General features: G+C 34.4%; 2 protein-coding genes across 2 annotated transcripts in view; both read left to right on the forward strand.

Annotated features, from left to right (window-relative positions):
- LOC113066682 (uncharacterized) overlaps positions 1–17210 on the forward strand; it is a 672150-nt gene that overhangs the window by 425855 nt on the left and 229085 nt on the right. The gene's annotated exons all lie outside the window — the stretch shown is intronic.
- Positions 1–17210, forward strand: part of LOC113066693 (leucine-rich repeat and immunoglobulin-like domain-containing nogo receptor-interacting protein 1) — a 77987-nt gene that overhangs the window by 4462 nt on the left and 56315 nt on the right. The window lies entirely within an intron of this gene.

Here is a 17210-nt window from a genome sequence, read left to right on the forward strand (position 1 = left end):
TTTTAGCTGGCCGGCATGGAGCTTTTTTTATCCCTCGATCAATAAGCTGTAAGTTATCTGTGTTCATTGTTGAAGCCCAAAACATGATGTTTTCGTAACATATTATATTTCAGATAAGGATATACTTACTGCATGTCATGGAAAACATCTTCTTTCGATTGCACAATGACCGATTACTATGGCTGATGTCACGTGATCAGAAACAGAAGCATTTAATGTCCTCTTAGATACTTTGGCACGTCTGCCACTGGGAAGTTAATTCCTTTATGAAATATTAGCTCACGGTCAGAGTGAAATCTTGATACGGTTCTTTGGGACTGTATTAGTGATGGATCTGAAGGTAAGACAGGTCTCACTTCTCTGAGACAGATTGTGACATATGCTGATACTCTGAATCTCGTTTCCTGCTTTTGTTGTGAGCTCAGCAGATTTTTGGTGCTGGGAGTTTGATGACTTTGGGGGAAGTTGGTTGGTGCTAATGGTGCAGCAAAGACTCATTATGCACTAAGGCATCTGTTCATCGATTCATTTGGCTATTTTTGTTTTCATTTACCACATAAGGTTCTTTATGGAGCAACCAAGCATGAGTCTGAGCGGCAAATTATTCCAACGTTCACTAATCACACACAAAGCAGTGACCAGGTTCTTAATGCACAAATTATTATTTTTACATTTAATTTTCAATGTTATATTTCAAATACTGCACGATTGATTTTTTTTTTTTGTAATTTTTATTTTTATTTCTTATTATTTTATTTAATATTTATATATTTTTTCCTTTGATCATTTTTTTTTATGTTTGTAATTTGACTTCTGATTTAGTATGTTTTTTATAATAATTTATTATTATAATTTGTTTATGTTTGTAATTTCTCTACTTATTTTGCTTCATAAGAATTTTTAATTTCAGTTAATATATTACAAATTAACATAATTGGTATATTTTTCTATATTTTTCAGTATTTCAAGTATTTTTTTTAGAATATTTTTCAGTTTTATATGTATTTTTATATTTAACACTTCTTAAAAGTAATTTTCCTGTTTTAAATTTTTTATTTGACTACTTATTTTAATGTACTTTTTATATATTATATTACAAACATAATTATATATTTGTGTGTAATTTAAAACTTAAACTTTTTATAAATAACATTTTCTGTGTATTTTTCAGTTTTATTAGAAAAATTCTACTTGTTTTTTTTTTATTATTTACTCTTTTAATATTTACTGTTTTAATTTTATACTTTTTTAAGTTTTTGGGGGGGGGGGGTCTCATTTTTTTATTTGACTACTTCTTATTTTATATTAAAAAAATACATTTACAAATTTTAATTTAATTAATTTATTTTCATTATTTAAATAATTGTCATTCTTGTCATGGCATGCAATGGAGCTCACTTTCAGAATTTTTAAATGGCGCATCAGGTACTTGGATTACAGTGGTGGAGCGAAAACTTCCACTAGTCTGGGAATTGTTGCGTCATTTGCATAATTCCTCTTAATTTGGTGATTTGCATAATTTCCCTTTTCTGTCTTCCCCTGTTTCTTTGGTTAAAAGCTTTCCTGTTGGAACCTCGTCTCAGTTATTATTAAATTTTCACATCCAACACACTGGGCCTTGAGTTTGAATTGATCTTGTGCTGTTCCCTGATCCCATTTCTTTACTTTTCAACCAAAAAAAAAGTGGCAAAATAGTGAGTATTGTGTAGGAGAATTTCAAAGCCATGGAAATTCATAGTCCTGCTCTCGTGTGTTTCCATTGTCTGTTTCATGCACATGCAGAGTTTTTTTATTTACCCAGAGGATCTGTTCATACAGAAGGCCTTGCTCTTGATGAACCGAAGAAGCTCCGGGTGGACATCAGCACTCCACAGAAAGCATGCCTTGCAGCCTCTGGCAGCTTCATAGAGGAGGACTAATCTTTCTTTTGGCAAAGAAAAGCTTCCCAGGGGAACATGAAGTGGATTTTTCCAGGAACTCATTGTTGAAGATGCTTAAGGTACTTCCCAGCCAACAATAGCTTAGATGTGACCTTCCGCCTGTGGCGCTTTGGTTTAGAAGCCTGTTAGCAATCCATCATAAGACTATAAGGGAGAATATGAGTGCTGCGCGACGTACAGAACAGGAACTGAGATGTGCTTGTGATGTTTGACGCACGTCAAGCTTCGGGCCATCGCTCTCAGCTCTGCCTCCAATCCAACGTGAAGATCAGGATGGATTATCACGTACGAAAGAGCGAAAGAGACAGACAGAGCGACGCCAAGAGAGCATGACCTTATATTCCCAGATCCATCTGTGTCATGTTCAATGTTCTGTGCTCTCCTCACAGCAGATCTGATTGTTCTGGATGGTGTTGCTTTGGGTTGAGAACCGTCAAACCCCTGACAGACAGAATCCATCTCTCATACATCTGTTCTTTAAACGCATTTAATGAATAAGGGAAAGTCTGTTCGCCACCTCTTATCAAAGACAAATTGCCCTCATCTAAAGCGTCTCCTGATCAGAATTCCGTGCCAGACTCTGACATTTAATTTGCAGCTAAATTGGGGTGAGAACGGTGTGTATGAACGGCCGATGCTCTGATCCAGAGGCGTGCGCACAGAGGACTGCTGTTATTCATGCCGGAGAGGACAATGACAGCAGTCACAATAAAAGCTTTTAAAGGAGACCGAGGACATTGTGTGTAGTCGAAAAGCGGTTTATAGAGTTCAGCAAGGACGAGTCATTAAATGATGCACTCTAAAAGCATTTTCTTAATCTGTATCTTCAGCTCGCTTTCTAGTAAAATAAGAAACATTTATATATGAAGCAAAATTGCATCAAATATTAAAGGAAAAGTTGAAATAAAAAGTTTTTTTTTTCTTTTTCTTCCTGTTTTAAGATTAAACATCACTTTTTTTTAAATTGATGCTTTAAAATGTTTATTCGTATATTAAGGCACTTAACTATGAAATATATATTAATAAATTAATTAAATATATAAAATATATAAAATGATAGGTAAAAATTAATAGCCTGAATGCACTGTAAGTCGCTTCGGATAAAAGTGTCTGCTAAATGCATCAATTAAATTTAATTTAATTTCTGCTAAATGCATAAATTTAAAATGTATTATTCATTAAATTATTAATTAAATGGGTATTTTTTTACAAATGAAATACTAATAGTATGCATAATATATATTTTATATATTATTTAATTATATATATAATTTACATATTCAAATTGTGTGTGTGTGTGTGTGTGTATATATATATATATATATATATATATATATATATATAAACTGAAAAATAAGGCAAACATATTCATGAAGTACTTATTAGGGACATTTTTTTTTTTTTTTTGATGTTTAACATTATGCCGCAAACATCCGCATAAATTACCTTAACACAATTAGATTTTACTACTAATGCACAATATTAATAGTAATGCACTCATGAAAATCATATAAACAAGACAATCTATGAAGGCAATCTTGTCATGTCTTCTTCTCTCTCTCTCTCTCTTACTTTTTGAACTATATTATTTTAATTACCTTGGTGATGAAAAAAAATTTCCCCACTCCATTTTCTCTGTCTGAATTAATATGGGATTTCGGTCTAATGAGAGAGCGAGAAAGAGACGGACAAATTCAACATAATCAGTCATTTAATGACTAAAAGAAACAAATGAGTAAACAAATAAATGAGGGACTGATTATCAAAGCAACTGGGAATAGTTCAAATGAACATGAAATCTAAATTGACCCTATTTAATTTTTGAATACATCTCGTAATCTTTTATTAAAATGCGATAAATTGCTTTTGCACCTGAATTGATGTTGCTGTTTGGCTCACAGCAGCAAAATCAGCATCATTCCTTGTACATTTCCACCATCCAATCAATTCCTATGTTTCTTTCAATGCCAATTCAAAGAGCCCTCGTAGTCAGCTCTTCTTTTGTTTTTCAGGTATTTTGTTTTTGGGCTGGTGTTTTGATGGCGTTTTGCATGAGGCTCTCTAGAAGCCAGCGTATCCTTGGGTGAGCACACCTTTGAAATCTCTGCCGTCAGAGCTGATTGCTTTTGAAGTGCTTTGGTAATGAAATGGTTGTGGAGTTTCTCGTACGAATGAGAAATGCTTTCGCACGTCTTCCTGTCTCACCTCCAGCCCCATGCAATCAGAAAGAGGTGATTGAATTCAGCTCATTAACAGCCTGAGCAAAGACAGATGCTCTCCCAAATCCTAGTGAGCCACCTGTAGAGATGGGATTTTTAGACATCGCAGACTCACGCTTGACATGAAGGCTGTTAACCTGTTTTATGAAATACCTCATTTATATTGAGTTGCATGAGTTTTGCAGTGATTCTAGTCGTGCCGATTCATTTTGATACATTTTGAGATTACTGGCCTCTAGAAGTGTAATTGTCTGCTCTGATTTTAGGGTCAGGTGGATTTTAGATACAGTCTGAATATTAAGTTGCATGATTAGTGTAGATGAAGAAGTTTTGTTGAAGGTGCTGTGGCTGAAATCATTCGTTTGATCAGTTCTGTCATAACTTTATTAGATCTTTTGCACTAAACTGGAAATTCTTCCATCATCCCATCCTCAATTATGGAACAAAATGTCAAAGCTATAGGAGCAGATTCAAAAAAAAAAAAAAAAAAAAAAAAAAATTATATATATATATATATATATATATATATATATATATATATATATATATATATATATATATATATATATACATATATATATGTGTGTGTGTGTGTGTGTGTGTGTATAAATAATTGTATATCACATATACAGTTAAATATAAATGTTGAAATTTTCCATTAAGGCATTCATTTAGACCATTTTCTATATCTCACAATGTTACTTTCTTTTTTTCCCCTATCTTTTCTTTGTTTTTTCTCTTTTTGTACTTAATTGCATAATAATCTTTTTTTTATAACATTGTTATATTTAAACTAAAACCATTAAAAAAGTTAAATAAAATATGAAAATGTAAGCTTTTTTACATCTGCTAAATGCCAAGGCAAAATTTTGCATTTTCTATTAGTTAAGTTTAATTAAAATACCTAAAACTAAAATAAAAATGAATTGCTACTGCACACACACAAACACACACACACACACACATATATATATATATATATATACACAAAAAATTTATAAAACTTTAATTTTCTAAATAAAACGTAAAATATAAACTCCAAATCAAAATATATATTTTTTTCCTGTGTTTTTGAGTAAATGTTGTGTAAAATATATGGAGTATACATTAGTATCTAGTTTTCTAGATATTTGTAAGAAATTGCAGATTTAATTTTTAATTTATAAAGCGTTTTCCATTTTGTATTTCGCTCAGGTGTGTGTGGATTGACTTGGTGTGGAGGAGCACCGAAGACGTCCAGGAGCAATGATCTTAAGCGTCCTTCAGTAACGCTCTATTAACTCCCGTCAAACTGTGCTCTACTGTGCTAACATTACAGCATGAGTATCTGCTGAGTACGACTGATTCGGGGTAATGTTAGAAACCACCTCTCGGACTGATCCATGTCTCGACTAAACCCTCCATCTGGAAAAAAAATCACCCTCCATTAATCACCGCTGAGCTCACGGTTCAAGAGCAATTTATCCAACTCAGTGTTAATTAAATAGAGTAACTCGTCGCAGGTTAAAATCCCCGACATCTGTTCACGACAGTCTTTTCATAATTTAATATTAAGAAAAAGCCCTTTTGAATATTAATAGTGACCTAAAAGGGCAATAAGCCCCATAAACCGCAGGTGATATAATCCATAACAACCTCAGGATGACCTCACACATTACACATTCCCAAAGCACAATCTGCTTAAATATCCAAACGGCATGAGCATCAAATAATCACACGTTTGATTTCAAAGCATTTAAACATTAGATGTACTTACATGACCATTCTGGTGCTTTGAGCCGTTTTTGCTTTTGGAAACAATTTTTATTATTTTTCAATGGCATAATACTCTTTCGAACTAAATAGAAATAAAGCTGTTCTTCATTATTTTAAATAAAATCGTTTAGTCTACTACACTAAGAAAAGAAATTGGTGTAGAAACAGTTTTGGCTCAGAAATTGACAGTGAATTTCATAAATCATTACAAAAAGTGGCAATTAGCACACTGAATTAAACATGAAAATTTGAAGTAGTGAAATAACATTTTCTTGTTAAACGTACTCCAACAATCTTAAAACTTCAAAAATCCTTTTTCGGACGGGTCCTAACCAGCGACAAATAATGAGCAACACTAATTTTTCCACTTAATTTGTTTATACTTTTTGCAGCATTGATTGTGGGAAGCTCCGCCCTCACTGAAAGCTCATTGGACATCACAACCATGAGGTCATTAACAATGAAAAGAGTTGTACGATTTGCTTTGAAACTATTTTCCGAATCCAGTAAATTTCGCAAACAGTAACACGTTAAATTAAATGTGAAATTTTCTGAGATTTGGTCTGTTGTGATGAACAGCAGTACATATCTGGAGGTTACACTCATCAGAAGTCATTTGCATGTCTTAAAGGTACAGTAGCTTTAACTATGTGAGTCAAAGAGAAGGTGGAAAATGGTCACCTAAAAACTAAATTGCGACTTATTTTGGTTGAGGAAACCTAGTGCAATCTGTGTACTTCATTAAAAATGCTTTAATGCATTGTAGGAAAAAAATCTCTGTTAACTTTTATACAGTTGTATCTGTTTATTCCTCAGCGATTATATAATGCAGATGAAGAGCTGCAGCGCAGCAGTCGTGATGTTCGACAGAGTCAGTGTGTCAAATACAGACAGCGGTTCAAACTCTGTCTGGGAGCTAATTAGTCACACTTCATTATGAGTCTGACTGAGGATGATTGTAATAATTACACTGAGGTTTCCCTGTTTATTCGGTCACATAAACCTTTGTCGGTGGCTTCTCTGGAAGAAAAACCCAAAGGTCATTGTTGCTTTTCTGCACAATAATAAAGCCAATCTAAGGAATCTCTTGAAGTAATGGGCCAGAACCATGTAAACAGCAGAATGCGCATCATTAACACCAGAAACGAGTGACCACCTCGTGTCATTACAGGCTGCTTCACCAAACAGCTGGAGCACATTATGGGATATCTGAAGCCCAACAGGGATGACAGAGGGAACACTTAAGCCTGGTGAACACTGCATGACTTAGATTTTTCTGAATTGTTCACATTATGCAGTTTTTTTTTTTTTTTTTTTTTTTTTTACTGTTTTTAATTTCTGTGGTTTCCTTTTGGTTTTTCATTAGATGGTTGTCATAGCAACAGTCACACTGCAGGACTTTGCCAATTTGTACTTTGGTGACCATGTCACACTCTTTGAGAAATCTTAGGATATTAACATTACCAAAATGTATTTTGGATAGCAAAATCAAACTGTGTATGTTATTCTTAAAACATGTCAAGACTTGTTTGATTCATGTGCAATTAGTCATCTTTAACCAGCCACAAGTATTTTAATCTTTAAGAATGTGTTTTGGGGTTCTGTGAATTTAGTTTAAAATATAGTTTGTAGTTACATCTCTTTCATTTTCTTCAAAGTCATACAGAGCTGTTGTTCTGAAAGGCAGTGTTTTTTTTATAACAGTTGAATAATCAAGAGTTATTATTGATTTACTTACATTAAAATAATAATAATAATAATAATTTTGTTCTCCAACAGCAAACTGTAACAGTGTATAATATGAGTGGAATATTTTTATTTTTATTAAAAGCAGCAGAATAAAAATCACCCTCATTCACTGTCTTACTAAATGTGCCTAGTCTTTTGTGTATGATCGATGAGTGCATTATTCTAAAGAAAAATAATGCTTTTCATAATCACAATGTAATAACTTTCTCCACATCTGAAATAACTTTTACATCTGAAATGACTTGGTGGTAATCATATCATGTTGCCTTTTAAAGAATGCAGCTCCAACGCCAATTAATATGAATTCATTTTTAAGGCAGAATTAGTGATTGGTCGATGTGATAAGTCACCATTCACAGATCGCACACATCTCTCATAATATCCCGCAGAGATTTAATTTCCTCTGTTTTCTTCCATATCTGAAAACCTCCCACCGGAAAGGAGCAACAGCTCATAAACATCTCTGAAAAGTACAAAACTTCAATTTCCTTCTCTATCTACATCTGTCTTTTCTCATCTCTGTCCGTCGGTCGCCATCGCTCTGCTCTTCTGGTCTCATCTGGGCGTGTGTGTGTTAGGCTCTGGAGGTCTGCTGGGATGTTGACAGCACTCTTCAGGTTGACTCAGTGTTGCGTAAACAGAGATTAGTGACCATACTGGCTCTTAATTAAAGTCAGAAAGCTGCCAGGGGACACACCAGGCCATCAAATATTAATCTAGACGGTCCCCGCAGCACGCCGGCCTCCACTCAGGGGGTTCCAGCGGGTGTGTATGTGTGTATGATGTCCCGTCGTACGCGCTCCAGAGGGATCGCTGAGTGTCATGACAGTTCAAATGATGCAATGGAACTGAAGGGGGAGCGAGATGCCAGAGAAACATTCAGATGATGGCCTGTGAATGTCATTCTTCAGCCCCCGCTGACTGCTTGTAATGAGTCTATGTTTCATTCTGAGGGATCACGTCCACGTCTGACAGAGGTCTCAATGTCATCGGCTTTTTGCCTGGCTGTAGCGACTCTGATGTATTGGACTATAAGAACGACACTGTGGATTTAAGGTTGACATTTTATGTTTATGTTGTAGGCTAAGGGTTTAGGATTAGATTTTGTCTTAAAGGTTTCGGTTGTAGACTCTATAGTTTAGGATTTACATTTAATCATTTGGTTTAAATTATGATGGACGAAAAGAGTTAGATTTAGACGTTACTGTTTAGATTGTAGACTTTGGGATTAAAGGTTTAGGAACAAGGAGTTAAGTCGTTAAATTAGTTTGTGTTGGTTTATGTTCAAGTTTTAGGGTTTAAATGTATTTAGGATGTAGTTAGAGTTTAGGCTTTGGAGTTTAGGCATTTAAGGTTTTATGTTCAAGATTAGGATTTAAATGAGTTTGGGATTTAGTTAAAGATTACATGATTTGGATTTAGGCTACAGGTGTTTTCTCAATTTTTCGGATTTGGATCTTATAGTTGGACTTAAAAATTAAGGGTTTGGTTTTAGTTGAGGGTGAGAATGAGTATATTAATGTAGTTTTAAGGGTTTAGGTTGTTACTGAAGGAGTTGAGGATTTAAAGGGGACATTGATGCAAAATACATTTTTACATGGTTTGCATATGTAAATCCAATCATTCATTTTCAATCCCCAGAAACGCTAAACACTCTCAGTCATCAAGCTGTTTTTGATTTTCTGAGCAGTATGACGTCATACTGCTAAGGCTCCGCCCACACGACCGTTATTATACACGACCGTTGAGGAATAAACAAAATGGAGCCGATGTCTTTGGCATGCCGTCTGCAGACCGCCTTGTTGCTATCTCTTGTACCTGCTATGTTTTTATATATGTCTCATTTAGTTTTATATTGTAATGCTATATTGGTCTATGACCGTTTATCACTTTTAAACATCCGTAGCACGGTCACTGCCTGGCCTAACGTTAGGTTTATCCAAAGCGACTTAAGGCCCGTTCACACCAAGAACGATAACTATAAATATAACTATAAAGATTACGACATTAGCGTCTACACCAACGAATGATATTGTTTGTGTATGCTAAGCGGACGCGCGTCTGCTATTTTAAATTCTCAAGCTCATTACAGCAGGATTGATTCTGATTGGTTGGCAGTGTTTTTATCGTTCATCAGAAAAAAAAAATCGCTCTGAAAGTGATTTCAACGATTTAGTTTCTCTGTGCCTTTATCGTTATAGTTGTGGTGTGGACTCCGCTATTCTTTAATATTGAGAATGATTTTTAGAACTATATTTTTATCTTTATAATTATCGTGCTTGGTGTGAACGGGCCTTTACAGTGCATTCAGGTTATCAATTTTTACCTATTGCGTGTTCCCGGGGAATCGAACCCCCAACCCCCCAGCAATGCTCTATCAATTGAGCTACAGGAACATAAATATAACATAAATGACCAACGTCGCAAGCAATCTCTTTTAGGAGAGCCAAGAATCCCAAAATTTTAGGATTAGTTTTAGGGTTTAGCTTTACATGTAGTCTTTACTGTTTGGACTGTAGACTTTGGGGTTAAAGTATTAGGATTGAGTTTAAGAGTTAAAACATTCAAATTGATTTTTTTAGGGCTTAAGTTAAAATGTTAAGATTTAAATGAGTTTAGGCTTTCGATTTTAGAGTTTAGAGTTTAAAGTGTTTGGTTTATGACTTTTACATTTAATTTTTTACATTTAAGTACATAAAAGTAACTAATGAAGAACATTTTAAACAATATCTCAAAATAACCAATAATACTGCCATTTTAGAAAATTTTAAGCTTTAGAGTTAAAGATTAAAGGTTTTTGGCTGAATCGAGTCTTTGATTATAGGCTTTGGAGTTAAGTTATAGAATTAGTTTTAATCTTAAGGATGTATATTGAAGGCTTTGGAGTTTCTGTTTTAGGTTATTGGAGTTTAGAAATGAGGATTAAGGGTTTAAAAATAAGTAGCCATGGGTTTAGGATTAGATTTTATCTTCAGGATTTAGGTTTTATGTTTTTGTTATGGCTTTTTTATTTCACCTTGTTAAATTATTATTATTATTATTTTAATTGTGTTTTATTTTCATTGACTACAATTAAATAAAATATTTTAAACTTTATAAAAAAAAATATATTTTTTATATTTGCCTTTAAATCCAACTGAATAATTAATTGTATTAAATACATTTTTATTCATTTAATATGTTTAAAAGCTTTGTAAATATCTTGACGTGTATTTTCTTGTCTCAACATACTTTCATCAGTGGTATTTTTAATTAAAAGCAATTATTTATCTCCACGATCAACGTTTTTCATCTCGATTTCATCATCATTGAAAAATCAAAGCGCTTTTGATGAGATTAACACTATGCTTTAAATAATTAGCAAATAGTGACTTCATATTTGATAACAATGTTCACACGTTTATATAATCTCTGAGAGGATTTAAAAGGTTTTGCTCTCTCAGTAATGTTGGGGCTTTTCTTAATTATAATGCATAAAGGTGAAGTTGAGTTACCAGTTGCATTGTCAACAACTGTTATCGTTAGCGCTGTGATTTGTGGGATTAAATGAGCAGAGATGTGGGGCTGTTGTTGTTGTTGGTGCGGTGTGTCTTTAAGAGGGGGCGTCAGAGCAGAAAGGGTAGGAGTAGATTTGTTAGCTTGGTGATTAATACTGAACCCATCTGAATAGCAAAGCTCAGAGTGTGGGCACCACGTTTAATTGGCCTGTTTGAGACACGACCTCACAGGAAAGAGTCGCAAGACTTATGTCTACAGGATACACACGTACACACACACTCATCCGCATCCTATTTCCTTCCCTTCATTTCTGATGTCATTCAGCTGTTTGTGTATTATAGAGGTAGGAAGCATTAACAATTTACGAGGATTGCTTTAGTGAGCCACGCTCTCAAGGTTGTGGAATACGGTGATAATGATCTTGTTCTACATTGATCCGCTGTATTCATGCCCGGGTTTTTATGTTTTTCTACATCCTGTGTTTCCAGCACATGAGTATCAATAAAATTACAGCAGATGGATCTGGTAAAGTACATCCTCAGATCATGAAGCCGAGTGGTTTGTACTGTACTAGCTTCTCCGGTCCACATGAGTGATGTTTTAAGTCTGACACACCCTGATGTTCTCTGCAGCTTCAGGAGAAACTCACTCATAATATATTAGTGCTCAGGACAGGAGTTCAGTTATGTATATTTAAAGGGATAGTTCACCCTAAAAATGAAAATTCTGTCATCATTTACTCACCCTAGTTTTCCCAAACCTGTAGGAGTTGCTTTCTTCTGTTGAACACCAAAGAAGATCATTTGAATAATATTGGTAACCCAAAAGTTGACAGTAGCCATTGACTTCCATAGCATGGAATAAAATTAATAGAATTCATTGGCTACCAGCAACTGTTTGGTAGACATATATTCTTTAGAATTTCTTATTTTGTATTGAACAGAAGAAAGCAACCCACACATGTTTGGAGCTACTTTTTTAAATTTTAAATTTTAGGTGAACAGAGTTTTCCAAAAATTTGATAGCTCAAGAGTTTTTTAAATATTTAAATATACATCTTTGCTTCACGTAATACCTAAAGGAAGTGTTCTTAATCTAAATGCTGTTTTTTCAACGCAGATTACCGGAAACAACTGTAATTCATCTTTTCCATAAGCGCCACCTGCTGTCAGAGAGTGGATTTACCGAGACTTATATTTACGTTCAGTCTGTGTGCAGCTTCTGTCTCGCCAAAAATGGACCGACTTTGTATGCCCTGCTATAAATGTTGACCGGTTGATGAAAAACAAGCTTCAGATAAGTTATTTAGAATTATTTAAGGAGCAGATAAAATACATATAATCTTTTATTATACAATTATCATTTTGACTTTTTCAAAGCTTTATTTGAACATTTACATTAGATATCTCAACACGCTATTAAACTATTGTCAGTCAAGTCGTCATTTAAAATCCCGACATTATTGGTAAGGTTATTGTTTTAGTGATTATGCAAACAAAAAGTCGTTTTATTTGTTGTTTGTTGATTTTTAAATATAAAACTTGGTTTACTTTTTTTAACATCTCCTGCACATTATATCAATACCGTGATAATACCGATAACCGTGATAATTTTGGTCACTATAATCGTGATAAGAAATTTTCACACCGTTTCATTCCCAGTGCTACTGTGATGCTGCCTAAGCTTTCTGAGATGATGTAAGTGTGCGGCTATAATGTATGGTTGCTAGGAGCTCTGGGAGGTTGCCAGGGTGTTACTGTTCCATTGATAAGGTGTTCTGAGTGGATGTTGCTATGCAGTTGTTAAGGTGCTGTACAATGTTACCAAGTCCAAAGTGTTTACTCCCACATCTCTATGATAGTCTTTCAATTTGTTCTTGTTTTATTGCCTGTCAGACAAAATTGTATGTTGGATCGCTTAGGAAATTATAGCGCACAACAAAACCACACGATCTGTGGTATCCTCCAGTCAGCATGCAAAGTTCTGAATAATTTACAGTTAATATGATCTTGGAAGAATTCAATGAGAAATGCTCATATTAAGATCTTTGACTTTCAATTGCAGACATAAGTATCTTGGCAAAGCTGAAGGAGACATTCAAGATCACTCGGAGAACAATCAGGAGACTCCAACCTCCATTTACACTCCATTTAATGTCATCACTGTCTAAAGAAGAAACAAATGAGATATTAAAGATATCTCTGTTGGGATTTGTCTGTGCTATGGGCAGATTTGATCACAGTGGAATATGAATGAAAACAAGTGCTTTTTCTATACATATACAATATGTGTGTGCTTGTTTGGTCTCATTTCTTTCTCCTCTCCCTCTCTGATCCATGGCCCGTTTTATGTGCAGCGAGAGTTTAATTCCGATCTGAGCAGCGGATCAGTTAGTGATACGAAAGCAGAGAGATATAAATTCATTTCCCATGTTCCCCCCTCCTGTTCTCGCCTGGTTTCCACGGCAACAGCAGAGAGACGGAGGGCAGTCCATTGGTTGTAAAATCTCAAGGTGCACTAATGAAAATGCTTCAGGAAGTATACACAAAAACACACACATTCTCATTGACAAAAAATACTTTTTTTTTTTTTTTTTTTTTGGAAGAAACAAGTCCCTTTTACTTCAAGTATTATGTCTTCAAACATGTTACAATGGGATACAATGGTAGTCTTTGAATTACCTATGCGTAATATGTAAATACTATAATATATCTAAATATATCCATGTCTCGCATCCATCCATCCATCCATCCATCCATATATATATATATATATATATATATATATATATATATATATATATATATATATTAGTATGATATATACCCAAGTAGCATAGTATTACCATCTGACATCATCAAAGCACTTTGTTAGTGTTATTTTACTTTAAGTGTGGCCAGTAACATCAAAGAAAACTGTCCTGAGATGAAATGAGACGAGACGAGAGATTTGGCTCTTCTGATGGTGGAAAATGTTTTTCAGCTGTCTTCATGGCGTCCATACGGCGTCTGAGATGTTCACCTGACAGCCGAGCTGTTTACACCACAAACAGAAGACATTTTAGACAGGAGACATTTCTTTGCTACATGTGTCTGTGGAGTCGTACAGTATATGAGAAGCTGGTTTAAAATGGTGGCTTCCATGCAGGGAGAAAACATGAAATATTGAGATAAATATAAACCTCTGGAGCGTAAATATCGCAGTGTAACACAACAGCATGTCTACCTTCAAAACAATGAGCTCTAAGGAATATAGAATGATTTTTATGGGCTTCGCTGCCTGCTGGGTAAACATTCTGTCTCCTTAACGCTTTCAGAACTCAATAATGGAATAAAAGAAGTATGTTGGTGACAGAAAAAATATATGTTAGCGTCAACAAGTCAAAATTGACCCCATTTATTTTTGTAACGTGCTGTACGTTCTGGGTCTCTTTGTGCACAACAAAGTGTCATTTTTTCCCATCAGAATGTAATAACTTGCTCATCCTCTGAAACAGATTCCCTTTTTGGGTGATGTCACAAATCCCTCTTGCTTTTAGCCCCTCACTTGCAATCACCTGACTTTATGCTGGTATGCAACACCATACCAGATTTGTTTTTACAGTTCAGTCAGTTCCTGGTTGATCAAATAAATTTTTTCATAACAGATTACTAAAGTAAAACGGATTGCTTTCATGTTGATGTAAAACCAAGAAAGGTTCTGTGCTAGTCAGTGACGATCCAAACAAATGAAAGAAAAACAAAAAATAATATTAAATTTATTCGGTTGACTTCTGTAGATAACAATTTATAATGATAAAACTTGAATTGAAAGGATAATGATATAAATAATGACCCAATTAAATATAATTGGGGAAATAGGACTTTTAATCGTACTTGATTTTATTTACAGTCATTTTTTTTTAATCTTACAACAATTGTATATAAATATGACCAGTTCTGATAAATTTTAATTCTACTCTTTTCAGTTATTTTAATTAAATATGATCAGTAATGCATCGTTAAATCCATTTTTGTTGAATTATATTTCCCAAAAATGATCAATTAAGAATGATTAGGTCCATTTTTGGTTGAATTATTTCAATTTCCCAAAGGATTAGAATTGTACTTGATTATATTTCAAGTCTAACTGGGTAGAAATCTGTCCGTTTTCAAATAATTGTATTAAAATATGATCAGTTAACCATAATTAAGTCCATTTTGTTGAGTTCCGTTTATTTCAGAAGAAATGACATTTTACTGTTTGCTAGTATTTAAAGTCAAATCCTGTTTAAATCTTTTGGGGTTATAATAATTTCCAATTCAATATATCAATTAAGTATAGTTAAGTCCATTTGTTAATTTCGGTTTATTTTCAAAGAACTATAATTATATTATATTATATAAGTTTAATTATGTTTAAATCCAACGGTTCTGTAACAAATTATTTAAGCAAATGCATTTTTGTTGAGTTCTGTATTTTCTACGAATTTGAACTATGCCTATTGATAATTTTTAAAGTCTAATACAGTGGAAATCCATAGGGTTTGTAATGATTTTAGCTTAATAGGATCAGTCTAAATATGATAAGGTCTAATTCTGTTGGTTTTGTGAAAATGTAGTGCAGAACTGATGCAGTTTGCTGAGCGTGGAGCAGCCTGCACAGATGATTTCTTCAGACAGTCCTGACGGCATTAGAGAGCAGAGCAGAGCAGCAGAAAAATCAATAGCAGCCTGGATAATTGATGCTCAGAGTGTGTATGAAGGTCAAACACGACTGCTGACTTCATGATGTGTGTGCAGATTACACTCCTCTGTCTGATATACTGGGATTTGCTGATCAGAATAAACAAAAACTCCTGTGCATTTCGAAAAAGAAAACATGTGTACAGGACGCTCATAGTCTTTATAAAGCTGTGTTCATCCATCATTCACTGATCTATTAGTATAACTGACCTTGACTGCTCGTGAAGTCTATTTTTGGATATCAGGCTTATGGAAATGACCAGGATCTGTGGCGTTTGGTCCTGAGAGCTTTCCACGGCCCCGGGGCTTCATTTAGTCCCACCCACCACATTTAGAGGCCAGAAAATGAATGATGGATGTGATTATTTTACACAAATGCACTTGATACATACTTGACCTCCACTGGGTCAACTGGGACGAATCGTTTTGAGGGCAAAAATGATGTTTAGTCCATAAATAGAGCTCTATTGTTGGAAATCTGCTGTAATTTCTGTTCTGTTTCTGCTCTGTTGACAAACAGGTTCTGTTTGCTGTAATTAAGGAAGATAATATTCCATTGGGGAATTCAGGTAAAATCTTGTTGAGTGTTATTGATGCTCAGAAGGCTAAAATAATTTCTACTATTTATCCTGGCAGTGCTTAAAAATGACAAGCCATCACATTTCCATAATACTGCATTGGAAGTATTTTCTTTGTTGTTGTTGGGTTATGATATTTATTATTTCAGAGGCAGCCTTTTAGTCATCAATTCTTCATCTGTGAGTGTGACGGACAAAAACAGACCAACATCTAGTTGTTTTGAGGCTGAATGAGATGCCACCTGAACATTGTTGTTTGTTCAATCCACTCAATAGTTTGTGCTGCGGTTGGCAATTCCATTGATTTTCATGTTTATTGAGCACCTGAGGTGACAGAATGAGTTAAAACAAATGAAGTGAGAATTGTGTTGTTATTTACTTACCCTCATGTTGTTACAAACCTGCAAGCTGTTAGTTTTTCCATCAAATGGAAGGAGAATTTTGGAAAATCTATACAGCGGTGTTTGACCATAAAAAGCACCTTAAAAGTGGTCAATATTAATTTATTGTAAGTCTTCTGAAGATAAATGATAGCTTTGTGTGACAACAGACCAGAATTTAAGTTGTTAATTGATCACTCAACCAATGAGTGAATCACTGAGTCAGTGAGTTGAACTCAAGAACAGATTCGTTTGGTTCAGTCAACCAATGAGTGAATCACTGAGTCAGTGAGTTGAACTCAAGAACAGATTCGTTTGGTTCACTCAACCAATGAGTGAATCACTGAGTCAGTAAAATGAACACAAG

The sequence above is a fragment of the Carassius auratus genome, chromosome 50 (genome assembly GCF_003368295.1).
Source record: "Carassius auratus strain Wakin chromosome 50, ASM336829v1, whole genome shotgun sequence".
In the NCBI taxonomy this organism is placed as follows: domain Eukaryota; kingdom Metazoa; phylum Chordata; class Actinopteri; order Cypriniformes; family Cyprinidae; genus Carassius; species Carassius auratus.